The sequence below is a fragment of the Lutjanus erythropterus genome, chromosome 17 (genome assembly GCF_056507025.1).
Source record: "Lutjanus erythropterus isolate fLutEry1 chromosome 17, fLutEry1.hap2, whole genome shotgun sequence".
NCBI classification, from domain to species: domain Eukaryota; kingdom Metazoa; phylum Chordata; class Actinopteri; order Lutjaniformes; family Lutjanidae; genus Lutjanus; species Lutjanus erythropterus.
In genome coordinates, this window is record NC_139333.1 from 9,126,026 (window position 1) to 9,147,324 (window position 21,299).

Sequence of the window (21,299 nt, forward strand, 5' to 3'; positions counted from 1 at the left end):
TCCGCAACATGGATGGATCGCAAGTAATGCATAAAAATCAAAGCACTATGTGAGTAAAAAGTACTCGGCAGTAGGCCACACACAGTTTGGTCGACCCATGGAGACAGACATAGAATAGATACTCAATAACTACAATCTCCCCCATGTTTAAACAAGGTTGCTAACAGGTCTGATCTGATATTCTATCTCAGACTTTAAAGGGAAGGGATAATCTCAGTTTTAGCCCTTCACTGCCTGGTGCGTGACTTTCCCAAAATCCAGAAGACGTGGGTGTGAGACGAGGCGTCGGGGTACACAGAGGACACGGGGTAACGGCCCAGGCAAAGCTGGAGCATGTGTAGGATTTTGACTGCAAGGTAGTTGTAATAAAATACAAGTGTTATAATATCATGACTGTAATTCTTAATAGTGGTATTGAAATAATCTACTCCAAGATGTTTTGGTTTGTGAAGCACCTTACAGTGCAATAAATACCTTCAGCATTAATCATTCACCTCCACTTACCTAATCACAATGCTAATCCAGCTCGACACAAATGAAAACAGATCCCCAAAGTATCAAACACTCATCTGAATTAAACAAGATTAAACAAGACAGTGAAGCAGTTATCTTGATAGCAACTGGCCAGAAGACTTGTGATGTTTCACCAAAGATGTTTTATTACAAAGAAGATTGCGACATGACAACAGGTTTCTGACACGCCAGTCCAGTCCCTTCAGTCCAGAGAAAATTTTGCTGGCCACTTTTCTGTTACTCCCTAACCTGCATATGAACGAAGCAAAGACACAGAACCTAATTAGAAGACGTTCTCTGATGTTTAAATTTCTCACTGTCTCATAATTACAACTTGAGGCCACAGTGGTCGCTGTTCAGAGGATCGTAGCCTCATTTAAACTGCGAATAAAGCCAAGGTTGTTCTGTACATAATTCAGGAACAGCTCTGTAGGGAGCCTCATCAACCGTTGAGCTTAGCTCGTCAAACTTTCTATGACTCGCGGGTCTGCTCTGGGACTCAGAGTAACGCCAAAACAAAGTCTGAGAAAACTTTGATTTTATACACGCAGGCATGTGTGTTGAGATTTCCTGTTGATGTGCCAGAGTCTGATGAAGTGACATTTAAATACGGAAAAGGATCAAAAGGTGCCCTTGTTGCGACGTCAAGGGTTTGTCTTTGACGTATCCCTCGAGTGAAACAACTCTCGGCTCTGTCCCATCTTCCTGTGATGCAGGCGTCACTACAATTTTCTTTCTATCCTACTTTTAAAGAAAGCTTTTCCAGCGACCTTTCCTTACCTCCCTTTGTTCTCTAGAACAAAACCTCAGCCATGCTGTGGCACCCTGTAAGAGCATCCAGGCAGATGCAGACATGTGAAAAGGTTCTTCTGATCTTCACTGCTTTTATAGGAGCTGTTCAGGCTCATGGAAGAGACAGATGAGTGCATTATAATGCCCCCCTAGTTAGTGACATGGAGTCTCATGAGAAGAGCTCGGAACATGTACTTGAATTGGCACATGTAGCTGCACGAAGGCATAACCTCTGTATGACATTCTTAAACACTACAGAGGAAGACTAAGCTTTGACCAAAATAACACAAATAAACAGCTCCCAGTACTCCTAACTATGCATTTTTACCGTCATCTGGCATCTTTTGCAATAGCATGGCACCTGTAATCCAGTTTACAGCATGCTTTTATCTTGGTTTGTTCAAAAGATACCATCTACAGAGGGTTCATATTCAAATATACTTTTATATGCATACATTCTAATCCCTCCATCTGTCTTCATCAAAGTGCATAATCTGGAATCTAAATTTTATTAATAGGATTTCCAAATGTGTCTTGCTTTGTGAATACAGATTGCATGTTGTATATTAATATATAGAGAGTAAGTGTGTGTTGTGAGTGAAACACACACGAGAACAAAATAATATGTGATGGTAATCGCCAGCAGTATCTTAATAAATCTCAGCATTTGGATGACAGGGCAAAATATGCATTGATAACAAAATGGCAACGACAAAAACACAAGCAGTGATTAGGTTTTGGGGCTGTTATATGTGTGTATTAGGCTAGAAAAGGGTCAGGTCAGTCTGTGTGTAGGTATGAGTGTGTATGCAAATGTGGCAGACCAGTAATAAATAGTTGTATACTGTAATTCTGACTACATAGTGCAACCTGTCTCTTAAAATCAACACATCATCCATTTGTTTAATGCTATTTAGGCATCAACTACAGAGCTTTAATGAGTTAGTCAACATGCCACTCCAGGGGCACAATTTTCCCATCAGTGCCTGCATGGGGATCTGAACTTGGCAATTTAGCTTAGCAACCAAATGAATGTTAAATGCTTCCTCTGTATTTAACGCCTGCATCTATTAGCAAAGACAACCCACTGTGACATTCCCAGCTTGTTGTACCCCCTCTAGTTAACTAGTTAAAGTTATAACACTTTAGATTTCAGTCCTGGGTGATTTGGTGTCTGAACCATCAGAATAATTTGCCTCTGAGCTTATCAGTTTCTTTCACTGATGCCAGCATGTTTTCATATGGAATTTGCCAATACATTGGTAAGTCAAGCATATTTTTGGCTTTATGGAAGTAATCACTATACGTGTACGGTTCAAGTGAATAACTTCCAGTGAAGTAAAATGTAAAATCACATCAAATACCTGTGTGTAATATTGTCATAATTAGTGTATGAATTCTTCAGTAATGGCCAAAAATGTGTTAAAGTAACCATTAACCATCAAAATGTACTTAGTTAATCTTGAATTCAAGTAGTAGTATACAAGATTAGCTCTGGACATGATGCAGGTCCATTGATCATGCATGCACACACTCATACATGCACACACAGCAACAATTGTATGATCACCTGATAAGGATAATAATAACAATAATATTAAAATGGTTGTGTAGACCCTAAAAACTTTGATAGCCCTACCCTTTTTCACACAGAAAATTCAGGAATCAATCAGGGAATTAATAAAGGACTGATAAGCAGAACTGATAATTATTGGTTTCAATAAAATCTTATCAGTTCTCATCCCTACTCTTTTGTCAGAAATACAACAGAAGAGCAACTTGTGTATCTGTTTACAGTGTAGCCAAAAAAATTTGGGTTGTTTTAATCCAGACGTCAATAATTAGCCTTTTGCCATCATGTAATGAACAACTTCCATTTGAGTTCATGCTGCATATAGCCTGTAGTTTTCCAGACAACAGCAGGGCACGGTAAAAACATTTGGTTACCTTGGTGATAATAAACCGAGTATTGACATATTCTCAACCTCGACGCAAACATGTTCCCTGTGACTGCTTCACAATAAAAACTCAGTGTTTTGCCAGTTAAATGATTTTAATGTGTGAGCTGGAAATGTTTGCAGCATCATTTCCTCTGAATGGCGGACTCCGCCACTAACAAAGGAAAGGTCATCACAGAGTGTAAATACATTGAATAGCTGTTGCCAACCATCTGTGACGCAATGTGAACCTTTGACTTTCCTACTGTGGTTCTAACGGGGTATCAGGCAGTAGCTGTTAGTAGCATACTGAAAAGAAAACATAGAAAACATTTTATTTGATATACAGTATATCAGCTTGTGCTTGGAGTGAGAAATAATATATTACACATATTTGTTGTGAAAATGTTAAAGAATGAGAAAGTCTTTTACCACCTATTTGGTATCAGGTATTCATTCATCAGATAAAATGAAAACGTGTACACAGAGACACATGTGTGCACACACATATCGACATACTGTCCCTATTAGTAGCCTGTGTGCATTGGCGCAATTGCATGTGTGTGGATGAGGCCTATGGTGCTGCAAGCCTAAGATAAGCAGCAGCCAGTGTGTTGTGTGTTAAGCCAGGCGGGATAAGCCAGGTCTGTATGTCCTGCCAGAGAGGGAGCGAGCGAGAAGTGGGAGCCGTAACAGCCAAAGAACCAACAACACTGACTCACATCCCCTCATGGTGCAAAGCGTGGAACACAAACTGCGCCTTTTAACATATCTTTTACCCCGACATCAAGCCAATATCATACCCACACCCAAACACACACGTTCGATTTAACACCATGCACCTCTGGGGGCATTTTTCATCCAAAATTGTGATAATGTATTCAAACTTTAAACTGGCTGACATCCAGGCTGCACATGGTCCAGCGTGTGTGAAATACATAACAATAACAACTGTGATAACCACAGTAATTACCCTGTAAATCTTTCTCCCAGCTCTGCCGCAGAGGAGATTTATAACCCTCCACTGCTAATGTGCCTCACTTTGCAGTCACCATTACTGAGTCCCGGCAGCTAAACACTCCTTCCAACACTTCAGATATCACAATAAAATTCTTTAAGGATGCCGCATGTAAGCAAGCAAACATGTGCTAAGGGTGGCTTCTTTTTTACACCTCCAGTAGCTGAATAATTTACATCCGTGGAGTTACAGGAAATGGCAGAGGAAACCGCTCTCAGTCAGTGAAGCCTCACTTCCTCTGCATATTGAGATCCACTCATGGTCTCTGATGAGCCCTTGATGATGAGGCCTTGGCAAAGACGGGCGCCTCTGCACCTCGCTGCCTGGCGTCTGCTGCCAAGTGGGCTGTGAGGTGGTTTGGCTGCCGCTCTGATAGCAAAGGAGGTCTGGTGGAACAGGACAGTGGCAAAATTGAGAGGGGGTGACGAAGGTGAGACATCAATGGGAGGGCTCACAGCCAAATGCATAGCAATAGCAAGTCAACAGGTGGGCAATGAACAGCTGGGGGTGCAAAGTCAGTCAGGTTTCTATTTTCTACCCACTGCTATTAAAAACTGCAGAAGAACATGACTCAATTGCTGGAGGCATTAGGGACAAGGAAGACAGTCAGCAGCTTAAGCCCCTCAAAGCTGTAAAACTTGCTTTAACAATAATTCTTCTTAAGGAAGATAACCGCGCATGAATATGCCCTTACAGGCCTCTGTGAGAACGCTATCATCACATAAGCCCAACATTCATGTCCCAGTTGCTGTTTATAAAGGAAGGGAAAGTCTTCTTCTCTCTTTGCTCAGTGGGATATGACTGGAGTGAGGGATAATGCTGTAAAGAAAGGGTAGGAGAGTGGGGGATGAAGGCAGTTTAAAGCTTGTGTTGCTTTGCCAAGGCCATTAGCTAGTAAAGCTGTCCATCCGTCCATTCATCCGTCCATCCAGGAGGTCAGTTTGCTGCCAAAACTGACCTAAAAGCCCTTTGTTTCAAATTCTAAATAAACAACAGGCAGAAAAGTTAGTTATTAAAGCGTTTTTAATAAAATTAAACAGCTCTCAAAATTGCATTATTTTTTTAAGGGAGCCCGGGGATATGATGTTTACTGAAACAGACAGTGTGCTCACGAACATCTGTCCATTTATTTTATCTGAACCATCATTTATGTCCTCCAAGCTGACTACATTATTACATGGGCAGCTGGGCACTCAGCGTTTTCTTGTGCTGGCTGTACAGTTCTACTAATTCCACTTTTTCCTTTTCTAACATTGCCGCAAATCAGAGATTATTAGCTACAAATCAGCAAGACAGCAGTTGGTACAACCTGCTCCTGATATTTAGTGTTCAATGTTCACCACACTCACCATCTTAGTTTAGTTGGTTAGCATGCTAGTACTTTCAGTAATAGCACTAAATACAAATTATAGGTGTAGATGTTAGAATGTCATTAGTTTCACAAAGTCGCAGACCCCACAGATGCTTATCAGTTCTGTTTATACTTCTGGAGCTCGCTTGGAGGAGGAGCTCCACATGCGCAATAGATCTGCGTCTGTCTTGGATGCATGGAAAGGTCCACATGGACACAACAAATGTCCGGGTGTGTGGACGTCCACACAGATCCCACGTGTATACCCTCTGATACTCTAATCTGAGTGACAAAGTGGACAGGCCAACTGAGCAACACTTAGTGAATATACTCCCCAGCAGACACGTACACCGACATCTGCAGACGTCATGGACGACAAAATTTATGTCCTGACCCAGCAAACTCACATAATGAAAAGTAGCCTGTAATATCAGCTTTAAGAGCCATGCTGTTAGCACGGATAAAACACTTTATCAGATTTGATTGTTACCACATTTTGATTCAAAAATTGACAAATATAATTCTGATTTGGGTAAGAAAATGCTGGCTGTCGCCTTGTAACAGCTGAGCCCCACTTTCTACATACCACTCAGAAGAGACAAAAAAACAGAAATAACGAAATCTCTGAATTGGAAAATGGTGTTCCCACTCCCACTGATCATAATAAGAAGCTGTTTTCAGGGCTTTTGTCCAAGAGTAAAAAACAGCAGGAGGCCATACAGACACTGCAGACACGAGGCTGTACCAGGAAGTGAAATACTGTATACCTGCTCAAATTGCTCAAGTGAAGTGAAAAATGTAAATATATCCGTTATGAGAAAGCATCACTGATCCTATTTATTATTTCCATCTAGCCTATCATTCTGGCTTCATATGTGTATGAAAAACAACCCAGGGCTCTATTTCCATACACAGGTTTCATGTTTGCCTGCTCACGCTTGATATTTTGGTGAGCTGCCATGAACTCTACTGCGCCCAAGTGGGACAAAAGTTGCAGAGGGGTGACAGCCAGTGAGAAACAAGATTTGCTTCACTGGCATTTTCTGACAAAAGGGCACGGTGCAAGGCAATGTTTTAAATAAGACTACCCAAACCGAGACCAAGTCAAGACCAAGACCAGAGTGTATTGAGACCAAGACCAGAGTGTATTGAGACCAAGTCAAGACCAAGACCAGAGTGTATCAAGACCAAGACTAGTGTGCATAAGGACCAAGTCAAGACCAAGACCAAGGCAGAGCAAGACAGAGTCAATACCAGGTGCTGTCTTAATTTCAGTTCTCTCACTCACGAGAAAGAGTGGTACCGCAGCATTTTGCATTTATTTTGGAGGTGACATTAGCATAATGTTGATGTAACACTACTATATACACATAGCTACATAGCTTCATTAGATCTGTCTTGCCATTGTTTATCACAAGCAAAAACATAACTTAGCTACCTAGCTTTGATAACATCTCTTACCTTTTTCTTAATGCTTCCTTTCTACAGGCAGATAAAAATTTGATGTATTCCTGGTAATCTCAGTAAGCGTCGCATTGCTGAGTTGACACACTACTGTGTTTTGGATTGTAGATAAACTCTGTGATTTAGGTGGCCATATTTTATTACAGAAGATGCGGCTGATATCTCCTCCCAGACAGCCACAGTTTCTTGTCTTGTGTCCTGCACTCACTTTCTTGGTGTGCATTTGAAAGGGGCTGGGGTTGTCTCTTCCACTGTCAGCCTGACAGTAATAACAGACGCAATATGGTCGGTACCCTTAAAAGTACAGAGTTCGGTACCCAACCCTAATATTCCAATGTGGGCTGCATCAGTGAGCGCATATGTAGCTGTCCAACCCATCATCCTGTGCATTACAGTACATTCCTGCTGGATGATTTATCTCATCTCACAACTTACATCCAATTTCAGTGTTCAGAGCCAACAAAGGATGTAGTTTATCTTCATGCAGTGAGGCAGAGAGTGAAGGTGTGGATGTCATTAATCTCATCCAAGTGTTTAGTTGTCTTATGTTGACATATCTTATATCTAGCAAAAAAAAATCATTTATATTGGACATAAAAATATTATAATTGAATGAATTGAATGTAAAAAAAAAGTTTCCAAAGTTAACATCTTTGTCTGGCTGCAGACTTGAGCTGTCCTGGCTAATCAGCACAATGGCCAAGCTCACTTGTTCAGTGGCTTCACATCTCCGTGATGTGAATTTAGTTTAACACAGAACCGTGACATCGTGTCTGATGTGGTGTGACAGAAATCAATGTTCTCTTTCTGTGTGTGTGTGTGTGTGTGTGTGTGTGTGTGTGTGTGTGTGTGTGTGTGGCCAGCATCACACTTTTCTTGTCACAGCCTTAATCCTATTTTCCTATATGAAATTGTCAGAACCAAACAACGAGAAACTAAAATAATCAAATGATAAAAACAGGTTTTTAAGGAAATTGCCCCCTGAAGTGCTGCAAAATACACATTAGCATCACTCTGGTTTGAAAGGTATGGATTTTTTCCTGGAGTAAGATGTCCAACTGGACCACATAAAGTTTAAAACTGAAAGTGGAAGCATCAAAGCTATTAAATTACTGTAACATTAATTTCACTGAGATGAGATTAGATGAACATTTCCATCGCATGCAGGAAAATTAAAGCGGCACAGCAGATAAAGTACAGGGACAGATGCAGTCAGTATAGATAAGTAACTTTTGAAGGTGTAACCAGCAGGGTTTAGATAAATCGATTCAATATGATGCATCTGTTTATGTTAGCTACTGACCCGTGCAACCAGAACTGAGCTGCTTAATGAAGTATTACTGAACAAACAAACTATTCACATTTGTTCTTTATTTTATGAGCTAAAGGTGACTTTGTCTACCCATGTAAACAGTCATAATACATACAGTTCACTGCTGATTAGCACATGAGCTGCTGTACATACTGAGTCATACCGTATTACATTTTAAAGCAATGTGCTGTTTTGGTGCAATATGAATAAATGAACTTGACTGTATGAGTTTGATGTGATTGTGGATAATTGCTGTTTGGATTTGAACAGGCTGACTAAAGTACCTATAGCCATGGGTCCATGGGTGTAAAACGTCTCTGATAGCAATATATCAGCCAATATTCTACAAATAGAATATATATTCAGAACCAAAAGGGACAATTGTGACAAAGATATGTAATAAAGGCAGGATATTTTACAGTTTAACAATAAATGTTATTGCCCAAAATAATATCAGGGCACTAAAAATGTAAAGTTTCACAGCTTTTTGAAATAATTATGAACAACTATAAATCGAAAACACAAATAGATTAAGATATGCGTATGTATCAAACCTGAATTAAGAAAAAGATTACAAACGCCACCTATAATGCTAACAAATAAAACAGTCCGCATTATTTTCTGTTAAAAAAAAAGAGTTTTAATATAGCCTCTTATCAGACAGATACCAATGCATGATACCAATATAGCTGTGATAAGCCGATTTTGTTGGTCAGTATTGCTCAGGCACAAAATATGGGCTGTGTTCTTCCAAACCAGTGGTACTAGGGAACACCAAATGGTATTTTAATATAAATGTGCAATTAGAAACTGGCTGATATTTGGTCTAGCATCCATCATGATGGGAGAAGTTCTTAATTTAAAATTCAGAACAGAGCTTATTACTGTAGCACAGTGATTCCAAAAGTGTGGCCCATGGCACATAAAATTCTTAAGTTTCAATTTTAAGTTTGAAATTACCATAAATATGAATTACTATTTTCTTTCAAAGTAATCAGAACTTATAAAAGAAAGCCAAGGGATTTAAATGATGTGTTATTCTTCATTTTTTTCTTGTTTGTTGATCAGAGTTGTGATTAAAGGTTTGGTTGGGCCTCAGAAGATTTTCAGATTTCAAAGTGGGCTGTGGTTCGACTACTCTGAAGGTATATACATGGAGATGTAGTATAAAATGAAAAACGTGAAAACTTGTTTTTTGTTTTGTTTTCCTGGATTTTAACTGTGAAATCTGGATATAGCTTCAGTCTCAAAAGTGAGGACAGGCTATTATTTTCGAAGTGCAGACGATGAAAAATGTCACTGCTGTTGTTTCACTTTTGAACCAGATCTGAATGTCGTTTCACGGGTGACTCTTGTTTCTAAACGTCTTCTCAATGGAAAATGATCACTGGAGGTGAAGCTCATCCATCAAGTGCAAAGTCAAAATTATTCAAAGACTGATCAGACAGCCTTGCTTCTAAAAGTGCACAAGGTTTGGAATAAATTACACCAGCTTTAGATTTAATCACTAAAGTAATCACGGAGTCCAAATATGTGAACTGCAGCTCGTATTGAGGCAGGGCATGTTAGATACCACAGAGGAAGAAATTGTGAGAAAAGTGTGTAGGGTACCTCTATCAGCATTTTTCATGCCAACAGCAACAGCACTTTGTAGGGGGAAAAAGTCTTTGAGTGTCCCTGCTGTGTGCCAGGTTCTCTGTGTGTGTGTGTGTGTGTGTGACTGTGAGTGTATCCTCTATCTTTTAATGATAGAGCTCTCACATTTACAGGGCAGGGTGATGCTGGATGTTCCAGTGAAGGAGTCCTGTAAACTGGATGTGGAAAGAGTGACGTGAGCATCACTTCAAACAGCATCTGCAGAGCCTAATACTCTCTCATATTCTCACGCACACGGGCAAACTCTGTTACGCATTTAGCCGCTGTATGGTCCACTATCAGCAAGACATCACGTGGAAATGTAATCCATTTTTGTCATTAAGTTATAATAATAAATCCATGCTTCACACATAAAAAACGCTTTTATATTATAAAGAGTAATTTTTGACCTTGAATGTCAATTTTACTGATGTTTCTTTTGGTCGTCTGGTGATTTAAAAGCTGTTTGTGCTTCAAGCAATTTGTTCATTGAACAATGCTAAGTGAAGTGACCACAAGGCTGAATGGTGTTGCCATATCTAGTTATGTACATACAAGACACCAGACTATTTCTTCAGCTGCAGTGGTGCCCATCCCTCTGCAATGGCTTAATGTGATCGAGTGACCCTCTTGGTAGCACTCTCGGTGGAGAAAACATGCATGATGAAGGGTCCTCTATAGTGCTTTTCCAGTGGAGAAAACAGAAGGAACTGCCCTCTGTGGTGCCCTTCTGGTAGAGAAAATGTAATGAAGTCTCTTTTATGGGTGCCCGTCCAGCGGAGAAAACGTGATGCAGTCCAATGTTGGAGAAAATGCAGCAAAGCGCCTTCTAAGGCGTCCTTCGGTAAAGAAAACGTAATTAAGTGTCCTCTATGGGTGCCTGTCAGATAGCAAAAACGTGATACAGTGCACCAATGGGGGCTCTAAACATGAGGAAAATCATGTAGCGCCTCTATGTGTCTCTAAATGGTTAAATAGTTAATAGCTCCTTGTGTGTTTTTATCATACATGTAGACTCCTCTTATTTTCAGTCACATAAGTAACATAATACGACAATTTTGATCTTAACCAGGATTTGAAAGTGTTCCACTGTAAATGCAATGTGACTTTCAGGCGCTGGTGCTCCACCACATGCAGTTGGTGCCCCTTTTTTTTTTTTTCTTGCCTGTCAGACAACCTGACGGGCAGGGCTGTTAACAGAAACTTCCTGGATTCTCCACTGATTGTTTTTATTTCCTTTGGATAGAGCCAGGCTAATTGCTTCCACCTGTTTCCAGTCTTAGTTAAGCCGCTAACCGGCTGCTGTCTCCAGCCACAAATTTGAAGTACAAACAGGAGAGCAGCGTGTTCCTTTCTAACTCTTAGAAGGAAAGTGAAGTTACTTCCAAAAATGTAGAACTCTTCAGCGTGGCTACATAAGGGACTGGATATTTCAAAGAATACATCAAGGGAAAGTCCTGACTTGAATCACACTGAGGGAAATAGAGACAGAAATTAGATGCAAAAATATATCAAGCAGCAGCACCGAACACGACCACTTCATTTGCCGTCTCATTAGTACTTTGTTCTCCCATTGATCATTGCAATTTCTTGTTTCATTAATAAAAATGACCAAGGATGCTTTCTTTCATTTTTTTGCAATCACATTCAGTCACTGATGTAAATACAGTAATGAATTAAATGAGCAATAATAAACTCTCTCACATCAAGGATACAAATATTATTATTCAAATGACTGGTGCAGGTTACATTATGGTGATCAACTTTTTCCTTTGATTATTAACTTCTTTCTTCTTACTCAGGGTACTGATTATATATTCTCTTGTTTTTTTGCAGCTCTGAAAAAGAAACAACCCCCTCTTTTAATTAATGACATACTTCAACATCAATCGGCAAATTAATTAATACAACTGAGATTTTCTTTACAGCACTCAGATTCCATTTTACTCACAGTCCCTGTGAGAGTGAGGACAGTCATATTTGCCAGTTCTTTGTTTGAAAGGGAAAATTAAGTCGAGAGTATAAAGTATGAATATGATGATAATATTATCAGTCGATTACAAACGCCTTTATTCAGCCGGGAGAAGACCTAATGTGAACCACAGTGAAAGAAGCAGAACAAGAAATTAGATTAGGCCTAAAAACTGTTTTCTCCTCAACATCATCATTACTGTGATTAATATACTGTTAATTTCTGCAAGATTAATGAGGGTTGATGTGAGATTGAGGTCTTGTATACACTGCATATAGTGTCTGTGCTATAATTAAACATTTGTTTTATATCAAATCAAATCGAGCGAATTGTTTATTTACTCTCCGTGCAGTGGGGATAAATTTTGTGAAGCGGATGAATAGTCGCTGAATGAATGAATTTGCATCTGACCCACTTCCATTTGATTTGAATAAGCACGAGGGGAGTTGTAATACGCAGATACAGTTGTACAAAAGTGAGCTGTGAGAAGACATCTGAAGATGGGATACAGACTGAGGGCCTTTAGTCTGAAGGAACCAAAGTTCGCATTTCTGTGACATTGTAAAGGCCTAAATTTGATCCGGTTAGTTTCGGTTTTACATTGCAATCATGCAAGAGTGCTTAAGAGCTGTACTTGCAATTGACTGATTTATAGACGGGCATGCATCTGATGCCATATTGTCAGTTCAATTCAATTCCTCTCTCTTTCATCCTCTCGGAAAATAATCGGGAAGCGTTGAAACTTTCCAGCTGACTCTTCGTGAAGTTGTCACACCAAATGTCATGTGCTACTGCAGCTGATTTTGTTTTGTTACATTGGTTTTCCTTTTTCCAGTTCTGACTAGCCTCCCAGAACTTCCTGTAATTGGTCTGAAAGTCTGAAATAAAAAAAAAAAGTTTTCACGCCAGAAACAAACTGAACTATGGTTCAGTTTGTTTCTGGCGTGAAAACTTTTTTCTGGACTGAAACCATCACTTTTGGTCAGATCAAGGTTTGGCTGTTTGACCTGGACTACGGTCAGGGAGGTTTCACACTGGTAGCCTACAGATTAAAAAGTCTGAAAATCCAGACCAAACAAGGTAGGTGTGAAAGCACCTTAAGACTAAAGGCAGGTATGACTGAAACAAACGTGTAAGCTGAAAATGGCGAGTCACCCTAACCCTGACCTGATTGCTAACAGTATGAAAGTAAATAAGTTAGCAAATGTTATCTTTTCTTTGGCATTTTATCAATGTTAGTGCTAGGATTTGCTTCTCCTTGTGTTCCACCAAACCCTCCAAAACATCACTAAAAACCACCATGACTGCATCCCGGGCTTTGTGATGGTCAAGACATTTGTGACTGATTTAAAGAAATCCCAGAGTCTATAGCAGAATGATGTTGTGAGGAGCAGTAAAATGTGATAATAGAGAACTTTTTTTTTTAAGGAAAAAAGCACAGAAATGAGTCTCTTGCTTCAATGCAAGTGCAGATTCTGAACGTGTACCTTCCTGTCATCTAATTCAGCAGAGCATCAATCAAACGGGCTGGTTTGACAGTGTGAAGAGGAGAGATAAGCGGTCGGGAGCTGTTAAGTTACTTTTTCTAAATATGCCACTTTCAACAACAGCGTAGTGTTGCTGCAGCTCAGCTGCTGCCAGTACTTCTTGTTGGATTGTTGATTACAGAAAGTTGCATATATTGTCGGCTGCAGCCCCTTCATTTCTGACATTACTGAGGTTTCCGATGCTGTTTGACCATCTGAACAGCACTTCAACAAAAATTCCTTGAATTTCTTGTTCTTTTCCATCCTGTCTTTTAGAGCCATAGGAGCTAATCTTTGGAAACCATACCATGATCCAACCTACATAGCATCCTGAATTTATTAATTTTTTTACTACATATTTTCTTCATTGAACAAAACTCATGGCATCTCTGAGTTTGATTCAAAGACTGTGTACCGCTCTACAAAAGCATCGTGTAGAACCCTGGTTCTTCTAAACGATTATACATAATGTATGAGCATAAACTGTGTTTTGGTGTAAAAGAGACACCTGAGGGATAATGGCAGTAGAACCAAAGACACCATAGACACTGTTCACAGCTTATCTGATACTGCCAGGCAATCCTGTTAGCTATGCTCTCTAAATCATGCTATAATGATTTCTTTGAGTTTGAAAACGGTTTGTGTGTGTGTGTGTGTGTGTGTGTGTGTGTGTGTGTGTGTGTGTGTGTGTGTGTGTGTGTGTGTGTGAGCCATCCAAAAAAAACACCCATACCTACCTTTTTGAATGCACACAGGAACACATAACTGCTTCTTTGCTATTTTTACCAGCATGCTGTTTCCAAAGAGAACATGTAACACAAACAGTGTGGAGTGTGTGTGTGTGTTCAGAGGATTTACAACCACACTATTAATAGCCCGTCCTGTGTCTCCCTGATACAGATATGACTGAGCTGTGCGGACTGAGCGAGACAAATACGGGACAGGAACAACCTGTTGGAGGCGACACAGCAGCGGCAGCAGCAGACCCTGAACTCCTCATCACGACAACTGTGGAAGAGGATGGAAAAGATCGAAGTAGACACAACAGCATTGTATGAGCACCAGCAGGAACTGAGTGAGACGCTGGCTGCTGTTTGAGACGAGGTTGCCCTTGTGTCTGTATTTATTTGCCTCTACCACAATGCCCCGTGGCATGAGGAGAATGATCAGCGTCTTATGTAACAAAACAGACTTTATGCTTTCTCTTATGTTTACCCCGTCCCTTTCACAGTGACACGTGTTGACCTTCATGTGAAGTCGTCTTTGAAACTGTTATGTCTTGGTGAGGAAGAGGGGTTGAGAGAACAGGAGAGTAACGCTGTTGACGCGCAGGTGAGGTAAGGGCGACATTAATGAAGCAACAGTGGTTTGATTTACAAAAGAAAAACGACAAGACAATGTTTCAGTGTCTGTCAAGCTGAAGTGGAAAACACTATATTATATTTTCAATCCACGACAGAAAAAAAATGCATGAAAGAACTTCAGCTGTAGGAAATGACTGCTTTTGTTCGTGTTTTAACGGTAAAACAGAGTTCAGACAGACAACAGCACTGTGTGAAAAAACACAGCCAACTTGCTGCACTGCATAACGGGGAAAAAACATGTTAAAGGGGAAATATGTAAAATATTTATTGGAATATATTACAAAATGACCATGGTATCCCTTCACAGATTAAGGAAACATGCTAAGTTGAAATACTAACTTCTCAGACAACAATTCTGGTGCCGATCATCTGTTTTTGTTTGCCCATTTCACATTTCTTCACTTTACACAGAGTTCAAATTAATACCAAATGTATGCTAAATGAGTTAGTGTCTGTTTATGATTTGGAAGAAGTCATTAATAATCTTTCAGAAGTGGCAGATGTTTATAACAGCTCTAAAATTGATAGGGATGCACCGATACCACAAGTGCTTGCCGATACCGAGTACTGATATGAGCACTTAATACTGCCATTACAGTTCTTAAAATGACTTCAAAAAACATGTTTTAATTTAATCAGCTGTTCCTCGCTTTTTAAATGTAGCAAATTGCTGTTGCTGTTTCCCGCTGCTAGCATCTGCAGACTACTTGAACTCTTCATCAAACTGTTTGTGTTGAAGGTGCTAATTTTTGTAAAGTGATGTTGGGTTTGTTGGTATCAGAGTAGTTTTATGAGTACAAGTACATGAGCTCAGTATCGGGCCGATACCCCACACATGTATTAGTATCGGTGCATCCCTGAAAATTGAGCAATATGTTTACAGAATCTGAAAGGTAGTAAGACAGGCAGTCACTGAACCTTTGCATGAAGAGACATAAACAGCTGATCAGCTGGCAGTGTAGAGCTTGTTGTCACTTGGCATCGTCAAAGTTTAATGTTGCGCTCAGCTTACACTCTGTGGTTCAGTGTCCCTGCAGCCTGCCTGGGCTTTAAGCCTGCAGAGGAAGAGTCCAGGGGCAAACAACTCCCTTAGAGTCTTACATACTGCTCCTTTAAATCTGGTTCAACATAATCAAAAGTCAAATACATGCAATGGTGGATTTCTAGTAGTGAGAATGCCAAATTTCTACTGTTTACCTCACAATAACTGCAACAAAAGATAACATAACTTTACAAAGTTGCAAAATCCACACAGTATAAATAACTGTGAGGAGTACTGACATGTGATAAGCCTTCAAACTCAGTGATGTTCGTCAAACTGGACTTTCCTGGATCATATTTCATTTTCTCGTACTTCAAGCAACATCTGAACACCAGCCCTTGCATGTATTTTTTAACACAGTGCTGTTTTCGGTCTGAACGACCAGTAAGCTGGCGATATTATGTATTTTTCATATTGTCAGTGATTCCATAAAAAAGACCAAAACCAATGATGAATGGATCCCATGGATGAATATTACCTGTGTAGCCACAGCCTCATATATCGTCCTCTGCACTCAACAGCCATGCTAGCAGCTCATGCTAACATGCTAACAATGACAAGGCTAATATGCTTATATTAACTTTTGACATTTTTGTCATCTTACCATTTAAGCATCACACACACTAAACACTAGGACAGTCCCCTAATAGTCAACCAAATGATGAGAAAAGTCAGCTTTTCTAGAGCTTTTGTTAAAAAAAAAAAAAAAAAAAGTTTAAAATTTAGAAGCTGTCAGTTTGGCCATGTTTTAGGTTGTTTTAATGTCTATTATAGGTTAACCTGTTGAGCTCAGCGTTAACATGCTGTCCAACAACAACCACAGACTGGGGCGATGATGGATTAATGTCATAATATTAAGGGACAGTTCAGATAACTGGTGTAATTGTTAGGACTTATTTGAAGCAAAATAGACAATGAAAGCAGTTTAAGGGAACTAAACTGTATACACTTGATCCATTTTTAAAGATTTATCTTTTATAGGAACATATGGGCTTGGAGCTAAGTGACACAGACAGGTTAGTAGAGTCTCAGTATTGAGAGATGGACTATCATACTGTTGGTTTTGGTCTTTTTTGGGATTTCCTTGACTCGAACAAGGACAACACAGAGAAACAGCAGCCTTATCATATGTGCAAAACAAGGTGCTCCTTCAATCCACGAAAACATCAGGACCCTGCTTGAACTTTTTTTTTAAATAAATTGTAAAAAGACTAAGACAAAATTTAATATATAGTTGAGGTGAAAATAACTATCTCCCAGTCAAGATATTGTTGCTGATGTATTTCAAGATGTATTTCATCTGTTTACAGATATTTGAATTCCTTTGCATGTCAATACTGCTATTTAATGCTGCTGTGCAATGCTATGAATCATAACAAAATGCTGAAACGCCACAAGCGCTTTTTGTGTGTGTTTTCTCAGATGTGTGAGGCTCTATTCTCAGCCCAGGCCAGTTGATTAAGTTATAGTTTCAGTTCTAATACAAGAGAGGCTACAAAGAGCGTGAGCAGAGTTGCAGGTAGGAACCAAGCTGTTACATCTCTATTGATTTAACTCCCAGAGCAGCAGGGGACGAGCAGCTTACATCGGCTGGCTGATGCATATTTAACCATCCCGTCCTCTGAAGAAATCTCGTACTTGGATTCGGGAGGGTTTAGTACGCCGGAGCTTGAAAAGTGGGAGAAATTTACACAGACCTCACCGTGGGATCTGAAGCCTGGTTTTAGATGTATCCTGCTGCCTTTGTACTCACGTACGCTGAGCACATGAGAAATCAACGCCAGCCATGCTGATATGTGGTCGAGTAAAGCCCGATTTCATACCCTGCGATTGAGTCTCCAATGTCATAAATAAACCATTTTACTGACCACAGATGAACTGCCTCCCACACAGAAAATATGACCAGGTTTGGCTGCATTCCATCCTCTTTAATTGAGCAGCAGGTTACTTGGAATGCGTGTAAAGGAAGCGATAATAATAATAGTGTATAATAGCACTGGGCTTCATTCTTTGCATCAGAATGAGTGAGCCGGAGACAGCGTTTCTGTCTTTTCAGCTTGTAAGTTAAAGACTTCAAACCTCTCAGAGATTGACTTTCCGCCTCCTCTGTCATATAATGTGAAACTGTACTTTCTGCAATCTGTAAGGCCCACATTACTATTCATGACGAGGCTTAGCAGCACTCTTTAATAACCACCAAATTTGGATTGTAATCATAAACCAATCCTAGCCCCTGCATTGCCTGGCCCTACTGCAGAGGAATCCAGTTTCATTTGTGGAAAGGAGAGCAGAGCTCAGCAGAACGCTACTGTCTTAAACACAAAAAACTTACATTTAAATGTATTAATTGAATGTTTTTTGGATTAAACACAATATGCTTAATAATATATAATAAAGGCCCACTCTGCAGATTTTGCAAGATCAGTTAACTTGTTATGCTCAGCCTGTGGAATAGCTGTGATGGGATCTCACCAGCTGCAATGCCTGTCAGCATGCTGATGTTCCGATCCATGAACGATCAATAGTCATTACTACATTATTACATGAGTACTCAATACTCAAGGATCAGACCACAACCGTCTTTGAACCTTCATTTTGACCTCAACTACATACCATCATGATTACATCTTGCACTGATGTAACCACTGACAGTAACACAACTGGACAGAGCCGCTGTGATGTCACCCACCGGTTTGTGGACGACCGTTTTGAAGCCTCAAGTTTGGTAGTACAGAAGTTGCCATCTTGTTTTTTTTTTACAACTAGAGTATGCAAAGTACCGACCAGAGTGTGCAGTTGGTGGGTGACCTACCATGATTTGGGCGGTGCTTGGTTTTTGCTTGTCCATTCTGCGTGAAATATCAGGCCCGTCTGGTTGCGACCTTTCTCTTATTACAACAGAACAGTCACTAAAATATGTTTCTGGAAACATTTTGATGTTGGTCCATATTTGATCAACACTGTGTAGTTTACAGTTTGATCTTAGTTTCGACAGGCTCCGTTAAAAAACGGAAAGCTCCAACTAAAATGCTTTTTCAAGAACACAAATGAGTGACTGTGCTGCCTGTGTGTTTAATCGTGGATCAGGTTGCTGGACTTATATTAACAGGTCCTTGTGGGTCCATACTTAACTTGGAGATGACTGTGGGTAATGGATCAGCTCTGGTACTCAGCTTTGTGGATGCAGGCAGATTTCGCAAAAAAAAAGATGGGTTTGGGACTCTGGCATGAACTGACACAAAGGCGTATGCAGAGAGCGGTGGTGATTTTTGGGAACTGAACATCTGTGTAGGCAGTACATATAGACTGTTAGGGGCAAATAAACACAAATGGTTCAGTGGTTGAATTCAAGGTGAAAATTTGCATTGCTTTCTGTCTGAACACACCTTAATATTAGATAACTGAAGAGTGTTCTGTGCTGCAGAGTTGGTTGTTGATTCTCAGTGAGTTTGGTGCTAGTTGTATAAGCTGAGCCCATTGCTATTACAGTTTTCATTATTCTCTCTAAATGTCATCTGTGGTTAAATGAACACCCACCTCCTGCCGATCCAATCCTATTAAAGCCTACAAATATTTGCTCTTAACAAAAATATGACGACGAAGAAAAACCTGATTACATTTGAGTTTATTTCAGCCAGATTCCTCATAAATATCCCACAAAGCACAGCCTGGTTCTGTCAACCCGCCTGTATGATTTATATGTCTTGAGATCCATTAGTTACATAGGTTAACAACAGATTTGTTCATGCATGTTAATGTAGCCACTCTGAAAATTCATTCTCTCATTGTTAGTGGTTAAACTTGTGGCCAGCTGTCCTTTAGTATGCTGCAGAACTCCACCTGCTTAATTAGACTGTGTTATGGTAAAAAAAAAAAGGGATCAAACATGCAGTCCAGTCATGGGAGGTTTGTCTGCCCTTGGCTAATGTTGTATAAATCGTTAATTGCATTCTCTCTGTGGGTGACAGAACACCTGGAGCTACAGCGCAAAACTGATGCTATTATTCTGTGACTCTCAGCTGAAGACAATGAGTGATGTAAATGATGTCCACTCTTATTAAAAAAAAAACAGTTTGACCTCTCTGACTCAGTGTCTCTGTGTCCTTGGTAGAACAGATATTAATCTCTATAATTAATTGGGTTAATCATAGTTCTTATTTTGCATTGTAGCAGTGAGGGGTTATCTGAAGAAACCTGCTCATCATCGCTAATGATGCGACAGAAAACGTCCTGTGAAGGATTCTTCATTATCATGCATCCTGCTGAGATGTGCTGAGCTGTGACCAGAGGGGAGGAAATAAAAATCACAGATTAGCAGAGGAAAAACACAACAGCATGTCCAGGAGTCCCGAGACAGGCTGAGAGACAGAAAGGATTAAATACAATGAAATATGAAGCTGTGACGAGAAGTGAAGATGCAACGCAGCAACAAATGACATTCTCAATTATCGTACAGAATAATTAGCACATTAACATGCTGTTTTTGTTTTTGCTGTGATTTTTCTTTCCTTCAGAAGAAACCATTTGGTGCCATTTATTTTTCTGCCATATGAAAGTAATTAAGAGAAACTGTGAAAGCATCATTCAGTTCTATGTACTTTCTTCTTATTTCTTTTTTTTTCATATACAGTCTTGGGACCAACAAAAAGACATTTAAGACACGAGGAGATCATGCAAACTCTGCACAGAGAGGCTCCAGCCACAAACCCCCCCAGCACCCCAGCCGGCTGGGGGATTGGAACTCAGGACCTTTTTGCTGTGAGGCAGCAGTGCTAACCAATGCTTAAAACAGACAACATGTTTGGCCTTCAATTTCTTTTCACCTTTGACTCTGAGTTACATATTTTTTTCCTCTTTCCTCAGAGAAAATTGTTTAAATGCACTAAACGAAATACACCATTACCACGAATAAGTGATTTGTCTGGGTTGAATACTACTGGAAACATTTGGGGTAATGTGATGTTCTGGTGCAACGGGTCTCCCCAATATAAAAGAGAAACAAAAAATGAGAATAAAATAGATTTTAGACAGAAAATCTGGACAAACAAAAACCCCTGCGACTGAATGTTGCTATGCATTAAACAAGCGGTTAAAAAGTAACTAATACTCTGAGTAGTTTTTTTTTTTTTTAGAAGAATACTTTGTACTTTTGCTGAACTATTTTTTCTAGCACCAGTACTTTTACCTGTAATTGAGTAATAGTTTAGTAATGTAACAATACTTGTACTTCAGTACAGATTTTCAGTACACTTTCCACCGCTGCATATGGCTAATGCATTTTGATATTTTAATGTGAAAATGTATAGCCTGAATAACTTAGCGTACTATACTAATATACTACTGACCCCTTCAAAGTGATTCAGGAAAGTTCTA

At 39.8% G+C, this 21,299-nt stretch overlaps 1 protein-coding gene across 1 annotated transcript in view; it reads left to right on the forward strand.

Moving 5' to 3' along the window:
- The window catches only part of uts2r1 (urotensin 2 receptor 1), a 63,910-nt gene extending 48,479 nt beyond the window's left edge, over positions 1 to 15,431 (forward strand). The window contains exon 4 of the mRNA XM_084740866.1: positions 14,421 to 15,431. The gene's annotated coding sequence lies outside the window, so the exon portion shown is untranslated. The remainder of the gene's footprint in view (positions 1 to 14,420) is intronic.
- Positions 15,432 to 21,299: the final 5,868 nt, after the last annotated feature.